This window comes from Manis javanica, chromosome 2 (assembly GCF_040802235.1).
Source record: "Manis javanica isolate MJ-LG chromosome 2, MJ_LKY, whole genome shotgun sequence".
Taxonomy (NCBI): Eukaryota; Metazoa; Chordata; class Mammalia; order Pholidota; family Manidae; genus Manis; species Manis javanica.
Window position 1 is genome coordinate 138150752 of NC_133157.1, and position 22193 is coordinate 138172944.

Genomic DNA, 22193 nt, shown 5'->3' on the forward strand with positions numbered 1-22193 from the left:
GCCTCTAAAGTATGTGATGCTTAAAAGGGAGACAGTTGCCATTGTATGTCACCATATAATCTTGTTTTAGAGAAACTTGACTTTTTTTTTCTCTTGAAGCTTAGTTTCCTCCCTTAGTTCTAGTCTCTTCCAGTCACCATAGGTGCTGTCCTGACTTTGTTACCTGCTTAGGTTCCTCAGAAGATCACCCAGCACCCTGAGCAGAGGGAAACTGTGGCACCTGGGCAGGAACATCATCCTTTAAACATTTCACTCAGTCCTTCATTCCTAATTAATTCACTCAACAAAGCTTTATTAGATGCACACAGGTCAACCCCTCAGCTTTCCAGGAGCTTTGCCATAATGTCCACAGCTGATATAAACCAGACACAATAACTGTGACAAATTTTTCTCGCCTTACTGATCCTACAGTCTACTAGGTGATTGCCATCATTCAACAAAATGGTTAGTTTGATGATGGGTAAGGAGAGGGATTAGAGGCAACAGAGAAAGTTAGAGCCCCTCTCCTATAAACTCCCCTTAGAGGAGAGTTGTGCGCTGAGAAATGTTTAAAAATTGGTTCTGTGGGTTAAGAGGAAACCCTGACTTGCAGCATTTGGCAGTTTCCATGCTATAAATGTTCCTGAGTCTGAGCTCCTGCCACTCGCCATGTGACAGGCCAATAAGTCGAGAGACAAGATGTTGGGGAAAGGAAAGCAGCTTTATACAGAAAGCCAGCAGACTGAGAAGATGGTGGGCATGCCCTAAAGCCCCATCATGTCAGCTCCAAGCTTCTTCTATGCAAGGCAAGGGGGAGCAGTAATGGAGGCAGTTAGGAGTGACAAGGCTGCAGACAAGGGCACCAGAGAGGGTCCGAGATGAGCTGAGAAGCTCTGTGTCCTAAGCTGAGTCTCACTGACCCAGGTCTGCTCATGATGTCCCTAAAACTCTCTGATAGGGCAGTCTTTATGTTTATACATATTTCCCTATCTGCTGAAGGAAGCAAGCTTTGGGGAAGGAGCTATTTGTAGAAATCTTAAATTCGAAAAAAAAAAATTCCTTTTGATGATCAACAAGCCTAAGTGCAGTGCTGCAGGCTGAGCAGAAGCCTTTTTCCTTTTTTTTTTCTTTTGGCCAAAAGGTTAAGGCAGCAAAGGGGACAGAGTATGCAGGTGAGATGCCAACTGTTTCACTGGGTTACATAAATAATCCCACCATGGCCCATTCCAAGCTACTGACATGACTGGATGTGGAGCAGGGAGGAGATGCGGAGAAGCACACCACAGCAGTGTATTTCTGTGTGCACACACAACACGCGCAAATCATCTCGACACCAGATAACAGTAAAGTGTGGGATAGTTATAAGGGTCTTTGATATTAATGAAATTTATTAGTTGTAAGTTCGTGTCATTTAATTCCGAACAATGGCTGTGTGGAACAACCAATTGGCAAAATCCTGAAAATTTGGTAACTGGCTCCAACACACTCCTAAAAGAGGAGGAGCCCTTGGAACAGATTTGGAAAGCAGTGTTCACTCAAGAAAGGTTTTTCCAGGACCAGTGACACCTAGGCTGAAAGCAAGGACAAGTGGGAGAAAGCCAGACAAATAGAGTTGAAATATTATTTTAATAGAAAGGACAATAAGGGCACACTCCTGGGCCTGGGAGGGTTGGGAGTCACATGAGGTTTGGGATTCGACGAGGTGAAAGGCAGAGTCAGTTATCAGGCTGCACCATCAGAGTGATCAGAGTTGGATTTTTCTTTCACAAAGATCTCTCTGGCAGTGGTCTGGAGTGCAAGCAGGGGGATGGTGGCAGGGACGGGCGGTGACGAAAGGAACAGGACAATGGCGCCAAGAGCAGAGGTATCCAGGATAAATATGTATTTGAGCTGGACATCAACTGCACTGGAAACTCCTTTCCTAGTTCGAATGGAATTTTTAGCTGGCAAACCCGCTAGCTTCTTCCAGAGCCTCACCCTCTTTCCCTGCGCTTCAAGGCTGTTGCCACACACAGGAGGTTTGGACCCTGACGCCCTCTGGTCATTTGCTAAGGCCCTCGTCCTGCTTTCTACAGCTCCCTGAAATGTGCTGCTCTGCACAGCCCAGCCCTCCTGCGCCCCTCCACATGCCCTGCCTAACTACATTTCTGCCTCTTTGCAGCTTGCCTTGAGTTCTAAAGCAATCCCAAGCATTCAAGCTTGAAGAATTAATAAAAACAATCCATAGTTTTTATTGCTGATACCTTTCCTGAGATATTTCCCCTGCCTTCTCACTCATTTTTATGTGTGAATTTTTTGCATTCCTCAAGCACCCGTCATCTCATGTTTCCCATTTCTGTTGAAATAGCCACCAAACAGATCAGATTCAGCCTCTACTGCTACCTTTTCTTCAAGTCTCTACAAATTTAGTTTCAAGATATATCATATTATCTTCTTTTCCATTTCTGCTGCCATTGACTCATGTCAAAAATTCTTACCTCAGTTATTATCATGCTTTTCCTAAGCACCCTCCCTCGTGTGGCACACGTTCTTCTCTAGGACTTTACATCTAACTTGAAAATGGTTTTCAAGGCATAGGGTAGTTTTACTGACTACATGTTTTGTCTTCTGTTCTTATAGCTATGACATAAGTACATAAGCAAAGAAATGTGTCTTGTGCATCTTTTCAATTTCTACATTTTCCTAATAGACTCAAGGCATTCAAGACTGTTAAAATCGAATTAGATCTTGATTTTTAAATTAGATTAAATCAACTTATCTTTACAGGGTATATTCATCTCAGGAATTAAGGAGCTCCCAAAACTTAGATCCAATAATTAGGCATTTTTAATACCTAATAAGTCTTTAATTTCTGCCTGAGACCCCTTCCCCAAACCCAGAAAAGATGAAATTCATATATGAGTCAATAAGATTGGAAAGTCTTTACAGAAGTCTAGTATGGATGTCTTATGTGGAAGTCTAAATCTTGTATTTACAAGGGTGCTTGGTGAAAGAATTTGTATTTGGCTGAAAGTAACTGAAAATGTGGTTTAAATGCACAGTGGGAGTGTGAGCATTAATTTAGAGGCCACGAGCTGTGCAGGAGTCATCTGCACAGAGCTGCCACTAGAGCCCAAAGCGCCAATGACATCCTTCTATTCTTCCATCCTTTGCATGTTGGACTCTTCTCTCCCACTCATACCTGTCACTGCTTGGTCACAGGAGGTTCCTACAGCCCAGGCTCATGCCCAGGTTCCAGGCAGCAAATAGGAGGAAGAGCCATGAGAGCTAGACATTGTCCTTGTTTTAGGGAAGAAAACTCATGCCTGCATCTCATTGCCAGGGCTGTATCACACAGATCCCCCCAGCTGCAGGGAGTCTGGAAAGGAGGCATTTTTAAACAGGACATTTGAACATTTAGCAACTAAGATAAGGAAAAATAGGTAGGCACTATCAGTGTCTCAGATGCCTCATAGCATCCAAGTCAGCATTATTTTTTTTAATCATGTATTTCTATTAAATCTAGACTTTATTTATTTTGGATTTACTGATTTGAGAATTTAATGTGCTTTAGCATAAAGGCATATTTGAAATTTTAGCATAAAACTTAGTAAAGAGGCATTTTGAAAATATAATCATCATAAAACCACAATGTAGAGAAAATAAACCTTCTTAAAGCTACTGGCTGTCTCTGTCTTGTTTGCTTTCCCTTAGCCAAGCCCAGTTTTGTAATCCAGCCCCAATACACAGAGGGTTTTAAGTGACACCAGTGCAGCTTTGGGTTGTATGGCCACAGGGCACCCACATCTCCATATTACTTGGACCAGGGCAAGGGAGAGGCACTGGACGGATGCAGGTGCCTGGCTACCTCCAGAGGATTCTACTTACAGAGCATCACACTGCGGGTTCATGGGCGATTTCCCTGTCGTGCCAACACAACCAAGGCTCTGTTCAAGCTACGGCAAACATGACTGTATAAGGTATGGGCGCAGAAGGTCGTGATTGAAATGTTCATGCTGCCACACTCAGAAAATTATTTTTCCACTTAAGAAATAATATCATGTAAATCAGCAGAGAGATTTTTATTTGCTATTTATTTTTTGACCCTATAGAATTTAAAAAATTAATGGCCTTTACATTAAAATCTGGATTTTTTTTTCACTTCAGTCTTTATCCAAATGCCATTAATCTGACAGCAAACTGTCAAAAGATATTGTGCTTCAGAATACTCTATAGGTGCAGGAACGACCCTCCAGATAAAGTGAAAAGGTTATGCCCTATGTCCATAATTTATTTTCTACACACTGTAGCTTAAAGAATATGCTGATGGCTCTTACAAATAGCCTGGGTGGTATAACAAAAGCAATAATGAAACTATTCTCAACATAATGATTTACAAGCACAGATAGGTCATCATGCTGTAAAGAACTCCTTCTGTTCTTGACCCGAGGCTCCCTCTCTGCTGTAGTTGTTATGTGTGTGGGTGTGGCTGTGTGTGCATGTGTGTGCCCATGTGCATTCAGTACTCCTTGTGGGCTTAGAGGTTTAGTAGACTGCAGAATACAGTGCCACAGTAGCAATGCCAAGAGCCTGCTCTATCCCAAACTGTTTTATCAGCTGACAAGAGCATGATAATATACAATTATCTATTTTAAGAGAATTCCTGAGCCATGGACATGATGATTTAGTTAAGAAATGTTATTATTTTACTTAACATATTTGCATAGGATGTCATCTACAGAAAACCACATCCAGAGAAAGAGAACAAAAACAGTTCAGAAATGTGGGACTGACAAGCCTCGTTCAGTGCTGGAGCTGGAGCAGTTTCAGGCCTGAGTGGTCCACCAGGAGGCCCAGTGCTTTATCCTGGCTGGGTTTCCCGCATTTGTCAATGTTTCTGAATTGTTTTGTCTGACATCAGCTCTTTAAGTAGCAGTAGATCAATTGATTCCTTGTTTCCACCGATAGATCTAAGGAGAAAATTGTGTTTCCCCTAGAATGTTAATAGCATGAAAAACACTTTCTAGAGTCCAAGAAGGTGTAGAAATGGAAATTTTCTTCAAGTCTTTGGTAACTCCTGGGAGAAATTACTTTCAAAGGACTTTGCTTTTAGTTTTTCAGTGTTTCCAGACTGAAAAATACTTTCACAGAAATAAGGTTTGATTTTTGTTTTGCTTGCATTATTTTATATTTAATGTCTGTTATTTAGTTCATAATGCATAATTAAGCATTACCTTACAACAATCTCATTTCACACCGTGTTAGCCTTTTGTTTCTCAGCTTCTTGCATTTAGTTTCTTTTATGCCTATTTGTCCATCTGCATCAGTTGATATTTAACTACACCCTAACAACATTTATGGTCCTGTTCATTTCTCATAGGACAATAAGCTAAGGATTTCCTTTTGATAGTTTGCACTGAAATCACCATCTGCTTATATTTTGTCCCTTGCAACTGTGCTTTTGTGTTATTTGTAGATCTGTGTGTACAGGTTTTTGATTGGTCTTGAAATAGTCTATTAATCATTCAATACATTTATAAAAGGGGCTTCTTTGGTTTGCCTAGAGCAGACTAAATATTTTAAGAGATACCTGTTTTGTGCCATCTTCAAACTTTTCTACCAATTTTCTTTAGTTCTTTCCATGTCCATTTAAGCCAAGATGACGATTACCCAGAGCTTAATTTCCCTTTGGCAGAACAAATGATAAATGCAATGGGGGAAAAAAGCTTCAGTGAGAGGTGTGAATCACAGTGTTAATATAGCCATCAACAATTTAAATAAAATATATATATATTTTTTGTATGAGGCACCATAACTTGACCTAAGCAACACTTTTATCACTGGTGGTGGAACTGATGGCCACCATTTTAAGTGGAAGAAGGCCCAGAAATGTCAAGTCACCATCCCATCTAATTCCTTCCATCTACACAACCTGCCTTTGTGATGTTCATCCTGTGGGTTTTCTCCCCATTTTCTTCATTGCCCAAGCAAGCTGTTAGGTATAAACATGAAATGATCATTTACTAAAGTTTTTCTTTTTTTTCTATAGGGTGTAGAATATTGGAGAATTAAAAAAAATTTTTTTTCTATGAGAACACATGAACTATATGTAACAATGCTTTTTATCTAAACCTGGCTAATTGTGAGCTTTAGTTATTATTAAAAAGTTGAAATCAAATTTCCCAGTGCTGGTGCTGACTAAATGACTCATCTGAATTAAGTATGACCTGCTTTTGTTATACAGCTTTTATTGTGTCATGAGTCCATTTTTTAATGTAGAAATATTTTTGTCCATTTAAAATCCCTAGCAATTTTAGGAGTTAGTATAATGTTCTGGAAAGAATGTGAGTGACCTAGATTCTCATACTATCTCTACGGTGTATTAATTAATTAGAATGATTCAGTTCAATCACTTGAATTTCTTCATCTGTGGAAGACAGAGCCCAAGATGACTGTCCTGTGAGTTTTTCTCTCGCTCGACTTTCCTGGGGCTATAGTAGCAGCATCTTGCAGGCATTCCTGAAGGCTTTCATGAATTTGCGTGGCCTTATAATTTATCTTTTACCTTCACAATTTAGCCTAGCACCTTACTTAAAATTGAAACTTTTAAAAATCTTTATTCTTGCATACAATGTGAAACCTGAAACAAATATATTTTGCCAACTTTTATTTATTTTATTAGGGTTTTTGTATTTTCAGATGGTGGGTGGGAGCAAGGAGTAGCAGGGAATGGGCAAAGATCTAACAACAAAGAGAAGGGACCTGTTCGGCCATCTCAGAAAGTTGTTTAGAAAAATTTTGGTATTATTGGAGATCAATTGTGCCCTTTTTAAATGACCATATGGACTTATTTTTCATATTAATATAAGACTAATGAACAGATTCTATAACTGTATATGCTGTTTAGCTGTTCACTATTGAAATAAATTCAATCGTGAAAGATCTATTTGGAAATCTTTGGATTTTGACTTAACTGTGAATTATTCACAGGTACTATATCCTGTGTTATAAGAACATTCATTATGAGGGCCATATGATTTATTTCTAAAGTTAATAGAGCAGCTAGCTTCAAATTTTATTATATGTTCGGAAGTCCAGAGAAAATAATTTTATTAATGACTTAGATACGATTTGTAGTTTTAAATGTGTCTATCACAGTAAATAAAAACTGTGAGGATTTAATTGAGTGAAGAAGCTCCCATAAGATTTAGAAATAATTTCTTCTTATTAGTGACTGCTTTTGTGCTTTGCACACCAGATATGAGATATGTATGCTTCTTTTCAGCAGGTACAAACACACACAAGCACCTACACACTCTTATCACACCTTAGTGATCAGTAATTGGAAACAAATTTTAATTATGCAACATATTTAAGCATATTTCATTTTTCCCCCTGGTATGAATAAGCACTTTTCAATTTTGATGCAAATTTTCATTCTCTTTAGCTCCTCTGCAAAAGGATTTAAGCCCCCAGGATCAAGTGGTGCCAGAGGGTCACACTGTAGAATTTCTTTGTGAAGCTGAATGCAACCCACCTCCAATAAGGACCTGGAAAAAAGCAGGTGTGACCATATGCAACCATCATTGTGGGAAGAAATCAAGAACTTCTTTTCAACAAGAGTATAAAAATCATTAAAGCAATCATCATAGCTATATCATAGGTATGCAAACATCACACAGAAAGTCATCTCTGATATAAATATATCATCACAATTCTGTACATTCAAAGTTTCAACATTTGAATATGGGGCCTTCCTGACATTATTCTCTTTGGGACTCAGTTCCCTGATTTTTAAAATGAAACTGTTGAAAGTTCAAGCGTTTTAGATATTTTTTAAAGTGGCATAATTCTCTTAGTATGAAATGAAATTATAGGCGAAATGCAATCACAAGTGAAACTCTGTCATATTGGATGGATGGATGAAAGACAGCTGCTGTCTTTGGAGTATGAGTAGGAAGCAGAGTCCGGCAGGCGGGAGCCACCGTCCCAGGAAGGGCACTTTCAGGGAGTCCTAGGATGTTACAGGACAAGGTCAACAATCTGTAAGAGGGAGTTTGTCTAAGATTTCTCTGAGCTTGAAATTCCTAACTTCTGAATTAGTTCAGGTATTAGGTTCATTCTAAATATATCAACATTGGTGAATTTGTTTTGCTAAAATTTTTGTTCTGGTCTTTAGAAGTTTAGAGTGAGTAGGGGGCAGACTTTGGATCCACCAAGCCCAGGTTCCCATCCCCTGTCCCTCATTTCCTAGTAGTGTGAACTTGGGCAAATACGTGAGCTGCTGCTGACCAGAGTTCCCTCATCTGTATGTATACTGGGTGTAATGATACTTCCTCCAGCATAGGGTGGTCGTGGGAATTTATTTGAATGTGCTTATACTTGTGAACATTTAGAAGAGTAACTAGCATATTTGTGTACTTATTCAATAAAGTTTAGCTATTGTTTTTTCCTTCTATAACAAAATACTTAATAAGTCCCACATTTTCACTGGACTAGTGGAGAATGGCAACACATTTACTTGTGAGTGACCATCAGGAGTGTAGGCTTAGGACAAGCTCAGAGGTGCAGTGGTGGCCTGGGGTGTGGCTGTGACCATTGACAGCATGAGCATAGCAGAATTGCCATTCTTGACATGCTGCCTCAGACTTTAAATGCTATGATCCAGTAATGTTTTTATATTCCAAATACTGCTTACATGTGATAAACATGTAAGGTTATGTACTTGAATATTGCATTTAGTAATTTGGGAGGAGAAAATCCAGGAATAAAAACTATTAGTATAAACAAATGTTAAAATAATTTCTCTGCTAGCCACATTTTGCCTTGTTTATGCCACGTTAAGTAAGGGGCAGGGCAGTGGGTTATGGAAGGTGGCATAGCTCACCTCTGCGATGCCTCACATGCCTGTTAAGAATGTTAGGTTTTTTTTATTGAAGTATCATTGATATACAACCTTATATTGGTTTCACATATACAACACAGTGGTTCAATAGTTAACCATATTATTAAATCCTCATCCCCACTAGTGCAGTTACTATCTGTCAGCATAGAAAGATGTCACAGAATCATTGGTTATATTCTCCATGCTGTACTACCATCCCCATGACCAGCTTATATTATGATTGAGAATTTTTGTGCCCCTTTATCCCCTTCACCATCTCCATCCACCTACCCCAACCCCTCTCCATGGTAACCACCAGTCACTTCTGGGTCTATGAGTCAACTGCTGTTTGGTTCATTCTGTTTTGCTTTGTTTTTATCTTCCACAAATTAGTTTTTATTCTAAGAGTAATAGGAAGCCACGGAGAGCAAGGCTGATAAGATTAGTGTAGTAGTTGTGAAATTTGCACTCTAAGTGGTGAGTAAAGCCTAGGGGCAAGCGTGAAGGTGGGGACTCCGGAGGAGGCTGGGCCTCTCCTTGGGGGGCTGGCTAAGGTGGCACCACTGCTCCCGGGTGCAGTGTGCGGGGACCACACAGAATTGCCTGACACCAGGGATTTCCTGAAAGGCAGGGCCCATCATTTTCCTGGACAGGACAGCCACGCAATCCTAGCTTTCGCTCTTTGAGCCACACAGAGGCAAACCACAGTTCTTCCTTTCCCTCTTTGCAGGAGGGCCGCTCCCTCAGGAGTCTCCACAGGCAGTTCTCTCCTAGGTACTTGGAGAATGACCGACCACACAAGGCATCACTGTCAGGGTCCATATGAATGCCACGCAGTCAACCATTGGGAGTGTAAAACCCGAAGGTACTGCCTGACGTGTCTTGGTTTACACATCCTCAAGTGAGCACCTCTATGTGTCCTTGACACACATCACTTAGGTATTTTTATTGCACCGGACCTAAGAAATTGCCAGTTTGATAATTTTTTCCAATCAGTCTTCCTTTTATACTTTACAATTTTATTTCTACTACTAAGAATTATTAATATCATTTTTTTCTTTAAAAATACCACGTTGTGTTTTTTTGCAACATTTTTTTTAAAGCTAAGTAATTAGCCATAGGTGTATAGACTGTCTCACAGAAGAGTACAGTTTCGCACAGCTGATGGACTGAATCTTGGTCTTATATTGATGTATCTTTTATGCTCAGAGTTACTGGAAATATCCTGCAGATACCCTGCTTCATCCTGTAAAATATAAAACTCTGGTTTATCATAAACAGTAATATTCTGGTATGAGGTGGTATTAAATGTCCATAATTTATTGTTAACTGTCATGTAAGAAGAGAAAAACTCAAAGTTTAAAATTTTAAAGTTAATTCCAATATAAGAATGAAAAATGGTTGTTAGCAAATACTACTGAAATTTCTTCTTAGTTCCTCGCTTATGTGGAAATGAAGGAACTTAGTTACAATATATACAGTATCTAAATTTCATTTTCTGCACTGCTTTACATTTAAATATAATTTCTCAAGTTTCTCCACAAATTTGCTGTAATTTGTTTGATGTAGTAGATCTAAAGTCAGAGGTAACACACATTTAGTAAGAGCACATGGAAAGTAGAAACAAAGGTCCATCAGATGCAGCAATTTGGGCATGAGAAGAAATATTAGTGATGCTGAAAGGCTCATGGTGTTGGGACATAGACATAAATCTACATGGAACCAATATGATTGATTACTTTCTCATTATATGGTAGACACAGTAAACAGCAAATGCTTTCCTTCTTTTATGAAAGTTGAGGTTCTATGAGAGCAGAAAAGATATTAGGCAGGGTGTGTAACTAGTAACTCAAATGCATGAGGAGATTTGAAAATACTGCTGTAGAAAGATAAAGGATGTACCGTGCCCCTGGACACTCCCCGTTCTTTGGCTCATTCTGTTGAAGAGGAAAAGCTGAAGGCTGGTCTGTAGAATGTTTAACACTATTTTTGAATCGGTTTACAGCTCACTCAACTAAAAAACTAGGAGGTTTTTACATTAATGCCATTTTAAAAGGGAGGACATATCAAATCAATAAATTTTAATCAGATAAAATACAGCATGAAGATGCTAAATATACTGCTCTTAGTTTTGTCCTCTTTTGTTATATCCTCTCTTATCTTAGTAGGTATCTACCATTGATCCTTGGATCCCAGGTTAGCAGCAACTCTCCTTCCCTAAGGAGGTCTCCTTTTATTGGCTCTCTAAGATATCATAAGATTCCCCTGTTGAAATTAATTTTAGAATATACCATTTAGTCTAATTGTTGACAGGTGTAGAGGAGTTGGATAAATTTATCAAATATCCACAGCAGACAAAATATAATTAGCAATAAGTATAAATGTAGATACAAAGAAACAAGTGTTTCCAAGGACAGAGAGCTGTATATGTTGAACATGGACTGTGTGAGTGGGCCAGGGGCACAGGACCACAGGGAGGGACAGTGGGATGGTTGAGGCTGAACATATCACATATTGACTTCAGGCTATGGAACTATTGAAAGTGTTATCAGATCTATTCTGCAGAATATTAATCATCCCAAAGTGAATAGCCACTAAGGTTGGAGTGAAGAGACACTAAGAATAAGAAACTCTTAGGGATCCGAGTATAAACAGGTAATGTGTTGGGAGACCTGAACATCCACAATGGTGGGGAGGGTAGAGGGAATGAATTCAGGTAAACATAACAAGTGGAACCACTTTAGCTTGGCGATTAGGAACAATAATCTTTTATTTTTCAATAACTACCCTGATAATATTTTGCAGACCCCATTTTTTTGTATTGCGGCGCTTCTGAAAGTGTGTTCTGTGGATTGCTAGTGGAGGGATTCCCGAGACCCTGACAGGGTGATTTCTAGGTTCAAACTATCTCATAATAGTACCAGGATGTTATTGCCTTTTCTGATAGGTTGACATTAGCATTGATGGTATAAAAGTAATGGTGGGTAAAAATGCCAGTGCCATAACGTGAACCAAGCCATTGGCACCACACTGTTCTGGTGATCTTTGCATTTTTCACTTACAGTGGGGGAAAATGATAATTTTGCTTGATAATATTATTGATAAAACAGTGAGAAATTATTACTTTTATTAAATTGACCCTCCTATCAAGGAAGGAAATTAGCAAAAGAACCTGCCAATTGTCAAATTTTGGGATAATATCAAAGATTTTTCACAATTATTTGATAAGGCTTTCAAAATATCACTACTTTTTACAAATATTTGGCTTTCTGAGGCCATATTTTATACATTTACTTAAACCAAAATGAATAGTTGCAAGAGATTGAATTAAAAAGCAGTTATTCTGTTACTGAGATTTGCAAAGTACAGAACTATGCCACTCACTAATTGTATTTTTGGAAAATTAATCATAGAAATGTGTTATTGACCTAAAAATTTTATGAGTTTATAGTTTTAATTTTAAAATAAGCAAATAAATTTTAAAGATCTTAGATTTAATTTCTAAAAAGTGAACAAAGCTGCATATATATCCAGGGATGAAAGGTCTTTGAGCATCTCAATAATTTTAAGTGTGAGGTATTCCTTAGACCACAGTGTTTGGGGAATACTCCTTTGCTGGATCACCTTTGCCTAATTTCTAGATCTTCATTCTTCTTTCCAATCCCTTTGAACTCTGTTTCCACATCATTCACTTGCCTATCTCATTTCTATCCTTGGTGCCCTTCACTGTGTTTTCAACACTATCTATTCACTTGTCAGACATGCTTCCAACCTTTAGTTATGCAGTGATTCTCCTGTTTCTATTAATATTTTGCTCAGGGTTGTGCAAATATTACAAACATTGTATGAAACTAGTAATTTTATAGAAACATATAATTAATGAAAACTAATACAGGAAGATGTGGAAATGTAAACAGAATATGGCAGGGGAGAAAAAGAGTTACCAAAGATCAGAGCAGTGCAGATACCAGGCTCTTACCCCCCGGCGTGGCTATATAGATTGTTAATTATTCTGAATATTAAACTTGCAAAACAGTTCCCTCCAATAAGAGCATATTGCCACGTGGTTTCCCAAGGAAAACCATCACATCTATAAAAAGCAAACAATTTTAGTTCCATTTAAATTGTTTCAGGGACTAGAAAATAGTGAACACTATTCAAATATTTTTAATAAAACATAATCTTGATAACATAATCCTAATAACTCATTAACATATTAAAAAAAGAAAACCTATCTCTTGTATCTATGCAAAAAATCCAGTAATGTAAATAAATTAATATAATCACAGATCATAAAGAATCCAGTGGCACACTAAAAAATAATCAGTCCACAGTTTAATGGTGTTTATTCCAGAATTCAAGGATAATACGATTAATATATTTTAATATATTAATGGATTTAAGGATAAAAATCATAATTCGTTCTACAGAGACTAAGAGGACATTTGATAAAATTCATTTTTTCTCATTAAAAACTCTCAATAACATAGCTCTGAATGGATATTTCTTGAACATAGTAAAATAGATCAACTGAACTCTTTAGCCAGAATCCTGCTTAACAGAAAAGGGATAGAAATATTTTCATTAGAGAAAGGAGTAGACCAAGGATTTCTGCTATCATTACTATCGTTTAATGTAGATTTGGAGAGAAAATCATTGCAGTTATCCAAGAGATACAAGAAAGAATAACCAGGAAAATTCTGAAAAATAGCCATACTTACGGAGGACCAATCATACTAAATAGTAAGATATAAAATGAAGCTACCATAAGTAGAATAGTAGGCAGATAGTATATTTTAACACAATTTATAATCTATAACCTGATTCAATTTCATATGGGAATATAACATGAAAAGATGGCTCTTCCTCTCAGTAAAGAAGTGGTAACAATTCAGTAAAGATCCATGGGTAACAGGTGAACACATGAAAAAGCCGCATTGGTTGCGTGGCACCCAGAGCTTGCTCTGGAGATGCCCTTCACCATGGGAAGCTGAGGCCTGGGCCCCTCCTACACCTGCAGGCCTGTCTGCATGTCAGGACCTGGTCCCCTGGCCTCACAGTAATTCCCTTAACTTCACGGGTGGTGTGTGCTTTAGAGCTCCCTGACTTTTACTGAAAATAAAACCAAGTCGTTCTAGAAACAAAACTAGAGGTAGCTTTTCTGTTTCTCATTCTCCTTGTTGCTGTTGGATTAATTTTTGGATGCAGAAAAGGAAATGCCACCTTTATGCTACCAAACCACCAGATCCACGTCTTTTCTCATTTGAAATCTCACAATGTACACACAGTCCCTTCCCTTGCCTGCTCTCAGAGCAGACTGAGCGAGCAACTCCAGCGCAGTTGGTGTCCATACACCCCGAAAGGACTGGGGAAGGACCAAGCTTCAGTTGTTCCTGTGTGCTGTCTTCTTCCTTATCTTCCCATTTTTCCTGCAGGCGGTGGTGTGGAGGAAGAAGAGCAAGGGACTGGCCTACAGACTGGAGGCAGCAGGTGCCTGTCTCGTGTCTGTGGCTGCGGGGTGTTACCTGGTTGTCAGGGTCTTCTCTGTGGCTGTTCTCCAGCGATCCCATGTGCATTATTCAGAGGCTACTCTGAGGTCCCCCTGCTGTTCAGCCCCCTGGTTTGGCAGCCTTTCAGCCAATCTTGTTTCTCTTAGAGCTGGTCTGTTCTGCACCCCTGCTGATATAGTTTCCTCACTATATAGTCTCTGCAGAGGTATCACTAAACAGGTGGTTTCCTTACTATATAGCCACAATAGGGGTATCACTGTACAGAGAGAAAAGGCAAATCACTAACAATTAAACTTACAACAGGTTTCATGCTGGCAGCTGAAGAAACTACAAAATGTTAGAATCAAGTTTCAGAGTGTTTCAAGAAAAATCACTATAAATCTAGTCTTATATAACCATCAATTTTCAAGAATGAGTGTTAAATGAATTTATTTTCAGTAAACAAATTGCCAACCATAATACAACTCTTCAGAAGTTTCTAAAGGTTATGCATTTCAAAGAAGAAAAAGATCTTGAAAGAATGAGATTTGTTAAAGATGCAAAGGTGAGCAGAGAGACTGGTAAGCATCTAGGCAATATTGAAATATTTTCTGTATCAAATAATAATAATAATGATTTTTAAGGTTGTACCCAGTGCTCATCTGAAGAAATAAATATTATAAATAGAGTTATGTATGTGTGCCTCCCTCTCCCTTTTTCCTGCTCTCACCTCAACCCCAATAACCACTACCCTGGGTTTGATGTTTCTTATTCTCTCAGATGTCCCAGTAATTGATTTTTGAACAACTAGTGTGGCTAACCAAGATAATATCCAGATTTCTACCTTTTGACTTGTACATACTGATAAAACTGATACCGATATGACATTATTTGGGTTGTTTACACAGCTCTCCCAGTGTTTACTTAACCACCTCAGACAAAAGCATATTGGTTGGAAAGAGCATAAATACTTCATGTCACACTCAAGAACTGCAGCCATAATTACTTGGACTAAGATAGGAATTCAGCCAAAAGTGCTGGTTAATATAAACACAGACTGATGTGTTGACCCACCAAAATAACCACCTGTTGACCCACTGAAGTAGAGGTAATGATTCTCAGACTGATTTATTGTTGTTGTGATTTTTGAAAGCAAGTAACACTTTTTATGCTGAAGCAGGTTTATTTGGTGCTTGTTCTTTTTTAAAGTGACTGTATCTGATGATGGCTCAAGGCTTTTGTAAAGTTTACCCTTTCTCATTGGCTTGGTGATGAAGGCTTTATAAGCATAACCAAATTCCTCTACAGAAGAAATGTGTTTGTCAAAAATAAATGAAGTTTCAGTGGCTAGCAAGAGACGATTCTGAATTATTAACTAAGAAGTGGATTAAAAGTAGGTCATTAGCTGAAAGAAGAAAGCCAAGAAAACTTGGTATTAAAACAAAGTGACCTAAAAAGCTATGTGTGTGGGTTCAAAACTAGAATGACTTTAAAGAAATGACATCCTTATTTACATAGCTTACTTCTTCGGTTCTTTGAGCCCTATTTTTTCAACATAATTGCTTCTTCCATTTTAAGTTTTTTATCAAAATGAAGCAAATGGTCTCAGATTCCAGTGTTCTTAAAAATAAATGACATTGCATACACTTGAATGGTAGTTTTTATGGAAAATTTTCTGTAGAATTTGTGAAAGCTTACAAAGCTATTTTCCACAACCACTTGGCTTATTTTTGTTGCCACCATATAACAAGGTCCTGTATTTTAGCTCACTTATTTTGTGCTGTAGCTGAACATCACATGCTGTTCCCTCTAAGAGTAAGTTTGATGGTCTCAAACTTGAATCCTTAGGTTCATGTCCTCTCTCAAATAGTCTAATTGTTTTTAATAATTCCTTTTGAGCTTAATATTATATTATTCAAAAACTTTTTTAAAATTAAGCTATCATTGATATACACTCTTATGAAGGTTTCACAAGAAAAACAATGCGGTTATAACATTCACCCTTATTATCAAGTTCCCGTCCATTCACCATTGCAGCCACTGTCCATCGGTGTAGTAAGGTGCCAGAGTCCCTATTTGTCTTCTCTGAGCTATACTGTCTTCCCTGTGACCCCATACAAACCATGTGCACTATCATGTAATTCAAATACTTTTATGCACAAATACGAAGTGTGATAAATACATGTTTTAATCAGTCTCTAATGACTTACTTGACATTCTACTAAATGCTTTACTATATAATCATATCAGCAAATATCTCAGAGTCTAATTTTAAAAAGGTGGCTTCTAATCACAAGCAAATCACAAACAAATTGATTGAGGGCTGATGATATGCCAGACATTTTACAAACACTATCCCATTTAATCTTTATAATAACCCTCCACAACGCACAAATTTGAAGAGTATGAGTTAGGATACTTCTGCTGCAAGCAACAGAAACTACCTAAAGTATATGGATAAAGAATTTATAGGAAAGCTGTCTGATAGGTCAGAGACTAAACAAAAATCAGAACTGTGGGTTTAGTCTGAGAGTTCTGGCAGTACATGAGGAAGGCAGATAGAAAGGGAGCAATTTTGAGGAGGAGGTGCAGTGCTGGTGGGGAGAAAAGCTCAGGGGTCTTCCTGACGGAAACACCCTCTGGGCCCTCCTGCCTGTGCCCCTGGCCACCTCCTGCCCCACCTGATCTACTTTATTCTGCCCTTTCACCAGCTAGGTCCCTGCTACTTCCCATCTCCTACCTGAATAACCAGCTCCCCATCACCTTGGCCTGGTCCTCTAGCACAGGCCAAAGGCAACCACAAGAATCAGAACAAGTAGGACACGCTTTTCACCTGAACCTTTATGGCTACATAGTGGTCTACTAGCCATCACTGAGGTGTGAGTTTTTCTGAAAAAGTATCTCCCACCTATTTCCTATGAGTCTTTGGGGAGGGGCGGAAGAGAGGCATCTCCACCCCTACTACACTCCAAATGCAGCTTCCTAAGGCCATTTTTTTTACTTTTCTTAAAACTTAATAGCATAATAATGAGAAGCACATAAATCCATACCCATTATAAATGTATATAATTTAATATTTCATACGGTATGTAGTTATTTTTATCATTTCAAGGTATAATTTTACCTGAGAAATGCCAATGTATAAAAACTTGGCAGCTGTACAAAACTTCTGAATACATGTAAAGAAGAAATAGAAGAAAAATCAGAAATATGAAAATATTTTGATATTTTTAGGTGGTGGATTTGTAAACATTTTTCTTCTTTTCAAATTTTATTGTTGCTGCTGTCAGAATTCTTTTTTAGGAGTAACCAAGATAGAAATAAACTGTGAAAATTCATCCATTGGAATGATGATTTTATAATAATCATTCTATTAAATAATGACATAAATGACCTTTGGATTATGATATTTATTTTTATTTTGAGACAGACAAACCACACTTTGTCAAACAAATAAAAGTATATTAAACAAAATGTAAGATGCTCTTTTTTATGAACCACATTTTCTTTGGTGACAATTATTTTTCCCTCTCTAGGCAGTTGTTGAGATTGGGGAGAGTGGTCGTTCCCCATCCATGGTGGAGTCCTGCTCACAGGCTATGAGTAGGGGGAAATGAATGGGTGGCTCGGAACTCACTTGGCCTTGTGGCCAACGTGTTTCTCACAGTCACTGGTAAGTATTCTACTCCTCATGTGACACCCAAACACATGTCTTTCAACAATTTCTAATCCTAATCCTGATTCAGCTCACTACACAAGTTCCCATGTACTTTCTTTCCAGTCAAATATGTTCATATTAAATCAAAGTAATTTTAATTTTAAATACAAACTCAAGTGTAAACTATGTTAATGGGTATCAAATGCCAAAAATAACAATGCCAACAGGGAACATAAATAGCAAGGTTTTGCAAATGTATGTTTTCTTAGGATTGAAAATTTTAGAATGTAAGATATATCTGTAACCAAAAAAGTGTAGAGTCAAAGATTCAAGGGTAAATGGAATTCAACATGGATTAGTTAACTCTGGTCTAGTGCAGTCAATCCTACATTAAAAATTTTTTAAAACCCAAACAATCGATCAAACTTCTAGGAAAGATTTGCCACTTTGAGAAACAATATCTCAATATTTGGAAGCATTTATCCTAACATAACTGATGTTGTTTCACATTTCCTCATCAATCTGGTTATAGAGCTGTAATCTCTACTGGTTGATTATAAACGGTGACTGTTTAAAGAAACTGATTGTGATAGTTTGGAAAATAGAAATTTTATTTAGAAAATAGAAAAAAATCCCTGTTTTTCAGTTAATTAGTTCATATTGGAAGTATGAGAGTCCATTTGTAGGCAGACTTGAATAGACAGAATTGAAACCCCAGCTGTAGTTACAGAGATGGAGACAGGCTGGGGTGAGTGATTGGTAGGCTGTCTACATGGGGAGGCTTTCGAAAGCACAGCAGGGCTGCACATTGCCAGTTGATGTCAGAGCTGCTTTTTTTGCAGATGGATTTAGGAGTTTTTGCCTTATTGACAGTTTGCAATCGAAATAAATGAGTTCAGCTACAAGCATATCGAATGCTGTGTTTGACCTGTTTTTTTGTTTTCCTTAGATACAGGCAGATTACATAAATAAGGTTTTGCAGATTTCTTTCTTTCTATTAGTTCTTCCTGATCTCATGGTCTATAAAAGATACTGGTCACTCTTCTCATTATAAATACAGGTTTGTGTAAGCGTAGGTCTATTTAATAATACCACATATGCAAAGATATCACTATTTTCCTATCATACAGTACAATAGTTTCATTCTCTTCCAACTGCAAATTCTTCTGAGATATCAAACTTCTGAATTTGGGTATTTTATGCAATGCATATACTTTCATTAATGGCACATCAATCTTCATATATTTATTATAGTGGAAGATAAAAATGTATTCTCTGCAGACTATTATTCTGAAAATTAAACAAGATAGCTAGTAATCAGCAAATATTTATTCTAGGAGGGTCAGAAATTATTTATTACATAAAATTTCTTAAAATTACAAAAATCACAATCTTACTCTCTACTCTTTATGAGCTCATGTTTTTCCTGATTTAAGATCTATGATAGTTATATTTCTTTTTATGAATTTATGGACTTCTTTTTCTGATCTTCAACTGTTTATGATACCCATGGAAAAATTTTCTTGCAATATTTTGGGAAAAAGGTATTACAAAATTTAAATTAATGTAATTTAGGTTCTAGAGATGCTACAACTATTCACAACTAAACAAACACACACACATTCTCCTTCTGCTTCTCATTTTCTCCTTGACTCTGTTTCTCTGTTTTGTTCTGCCGTAAGTACACAAACACTATAGTCAAAGCAGTCAACATTTCAGAGCCTCCAGCATAAGTATTGAATTGTGGCCACCTGAACTTTAACTAACCATATTATATGTACACATTACAAGCAAAACTTTCATGTGAAACTATATTAATCACTCTGTTTACCAGATTTTAGAACAGTGATAAGTGCATATCAATATTCTGCTCTATTATGTAAAAAACAGAAAATCAGAATATGGGGATAAATTAATACAAGAAAATAAAGTTCTTCAATCAAGAAGAAAATCATTTATTTATTTACTTTTGCTACTGGGACATTTATACATGAATATCAGGGAAGTTAATTTATATCTGCATCCCATGTCAAATAAATTTCATGGCATTAGAAATATATTTTTATAAAGGGGAGAAAAAGTATAAGTTCATAAATTAAAAGTTTGTAACAAATTTTAAGATTTAAGATAAGCAGTGTATGTGTGTGTGTGTGTGTGTGTGTTCACACAATACCAATTAGCAGATTAGAATGTGTCAATGTAAAATAGCACTTATAGAATATTCTATGATTTAGATTCTTTCATTCACCAAGGCATCCTAATTAAAGGGGAAACACTGTAACTCTACCTGTAGTGTAATAAGTAGTACAAAGAGGAACATGCCATTTGAGTTTCTATCCTAAATTGGGGAGTATAACCAAGGAACGTAATCCAACATAATAAAAAATACACAGTAACAATTTAAGCAAAATCTGAGCATTATATATAAACATGCATTTTAATAACTGATATTCAAAGCAAGGCATTTATAATAGAAAGATTTGTTAAGGATGTTCTTTTTTTCATAGATGTAACATATTTTTAATTGTTTGAATATATTTAAGTAACCTAAAATTGACACAGTATTTAGTTGATCCTGTGTTTACTGGGAATCTATCCTATTGTTGGGGATGTGTTTTATTTGGCAAATATTACTCATGCCTGCACATTTCTTACTCTGGATAATATTTGACATCTGAATGCTACACATTTTACTTTAGAAACAATTTTTGTTTAAAGCATAATTCATTTTAATACCTACCATATATATATTGATAAACTATTATGTGTTGTGAAGTATAAGATTATTTCTTGCTTGTAAAAATTGTTCAGTATGAGGACACAAGGCATTTATATTGAAGATTTAAAGTTTGAGATATGGAGAAAATTCCTGGGTTAAATCATCAGACTAAACTTTATTGTTCTCAGCCACTTTAGATACTTTATCTATTACTAGAATTAATTTTCTCATTTGTTAAAAAGGTGGAACTGCGTTATGTTTCAGAAGATTGGAGACTGACGAGAATTGGGCTGGGGGTGGATTAATGATTGTGCATTGAGCATTGACTCCCCTATACAGAACAACAACCATTTGATCAATAAATATGAGAGATGCCTTCTTAAAAAAAAAAGGTGAAACTGGACACTCTCATGAGTCCTTCCTGGCATAGAATTTCTGTTTCTGTGATAGAATTCAACTGTGCAATAATAGTCAGGAAGCAGTTTATGGCAAGTGTAAGTAACAGAACACTTACCATTGAGATATTTAAAAAATACGTGGGCAAAGCTAAAAGTGAAATGTGATATAAAATTTACTGAATGAAAATTCTGGTGCACAAATGACATGCACATATTTTTTTAATTATATGAAAATACATCTAAACAATACTGTCTTCCCTGATATTCTGAATTGAGTATCAAATCATTCGCTGGAAGTTTCATTTTTTTTGACCCACAATCCTTCTAATTCTGCATGTTAAGGTTGATCTTGGGCATGATCTAACTGAATGCTTTGTTTTCCCCTGGGGACCTCTTATCCGGCCCACAGCCCTAATAACACCCATATTCCTACAGGCAGGAGCCTGAGACCCCAGGATTTCTTCTTCCTTCTCTTCCTTTGCTCCAACTGCCTCTTCCCACCAGTCTTCCTCCCAAAGATTGCTGTTTCTCACTTCTCTTCTCTACATGCCCTCCTCTTCCTTAGTTCAGTCTCTGGTCTCTTGGGCTTTTGAATAGCTTCCTACATGCCCTTCCCACCTATAATATTCTCTACTTCAAGTATGTCCTCAACCCAATAGATTAGTATTGAACTCAACTGAAAGAGAATGAAGTTTACATTAGTTGACTTTAAGTTAGTGAGACTTTTTCTACTATGTTAAATAACCTGTATCAAACTCATATTAATATTACTAATAAAAAATAATTAACATTTATTGGACACTGGCCATGTGCTCTAAGTGCTATATACACCTGTTTATTTATTTAATTCTAGTGGGATCTAGTTATTTTCTAAATTCTGAATGAATAATTGATTATTTGATGTTTTAATCCAGTTATTTGTCATTGTCTAGACAAAATATCTGTTTCAAAACCTCAGCTGTTGCACAATGAGTGAATTATGAAATATCAAAAATCTTTAATTATACTTACTTAAATATATAGCAAAATGAAATTGATAATTTAATAATTTTAAATTACTATTTTACTATATTGATTGATTTACTGT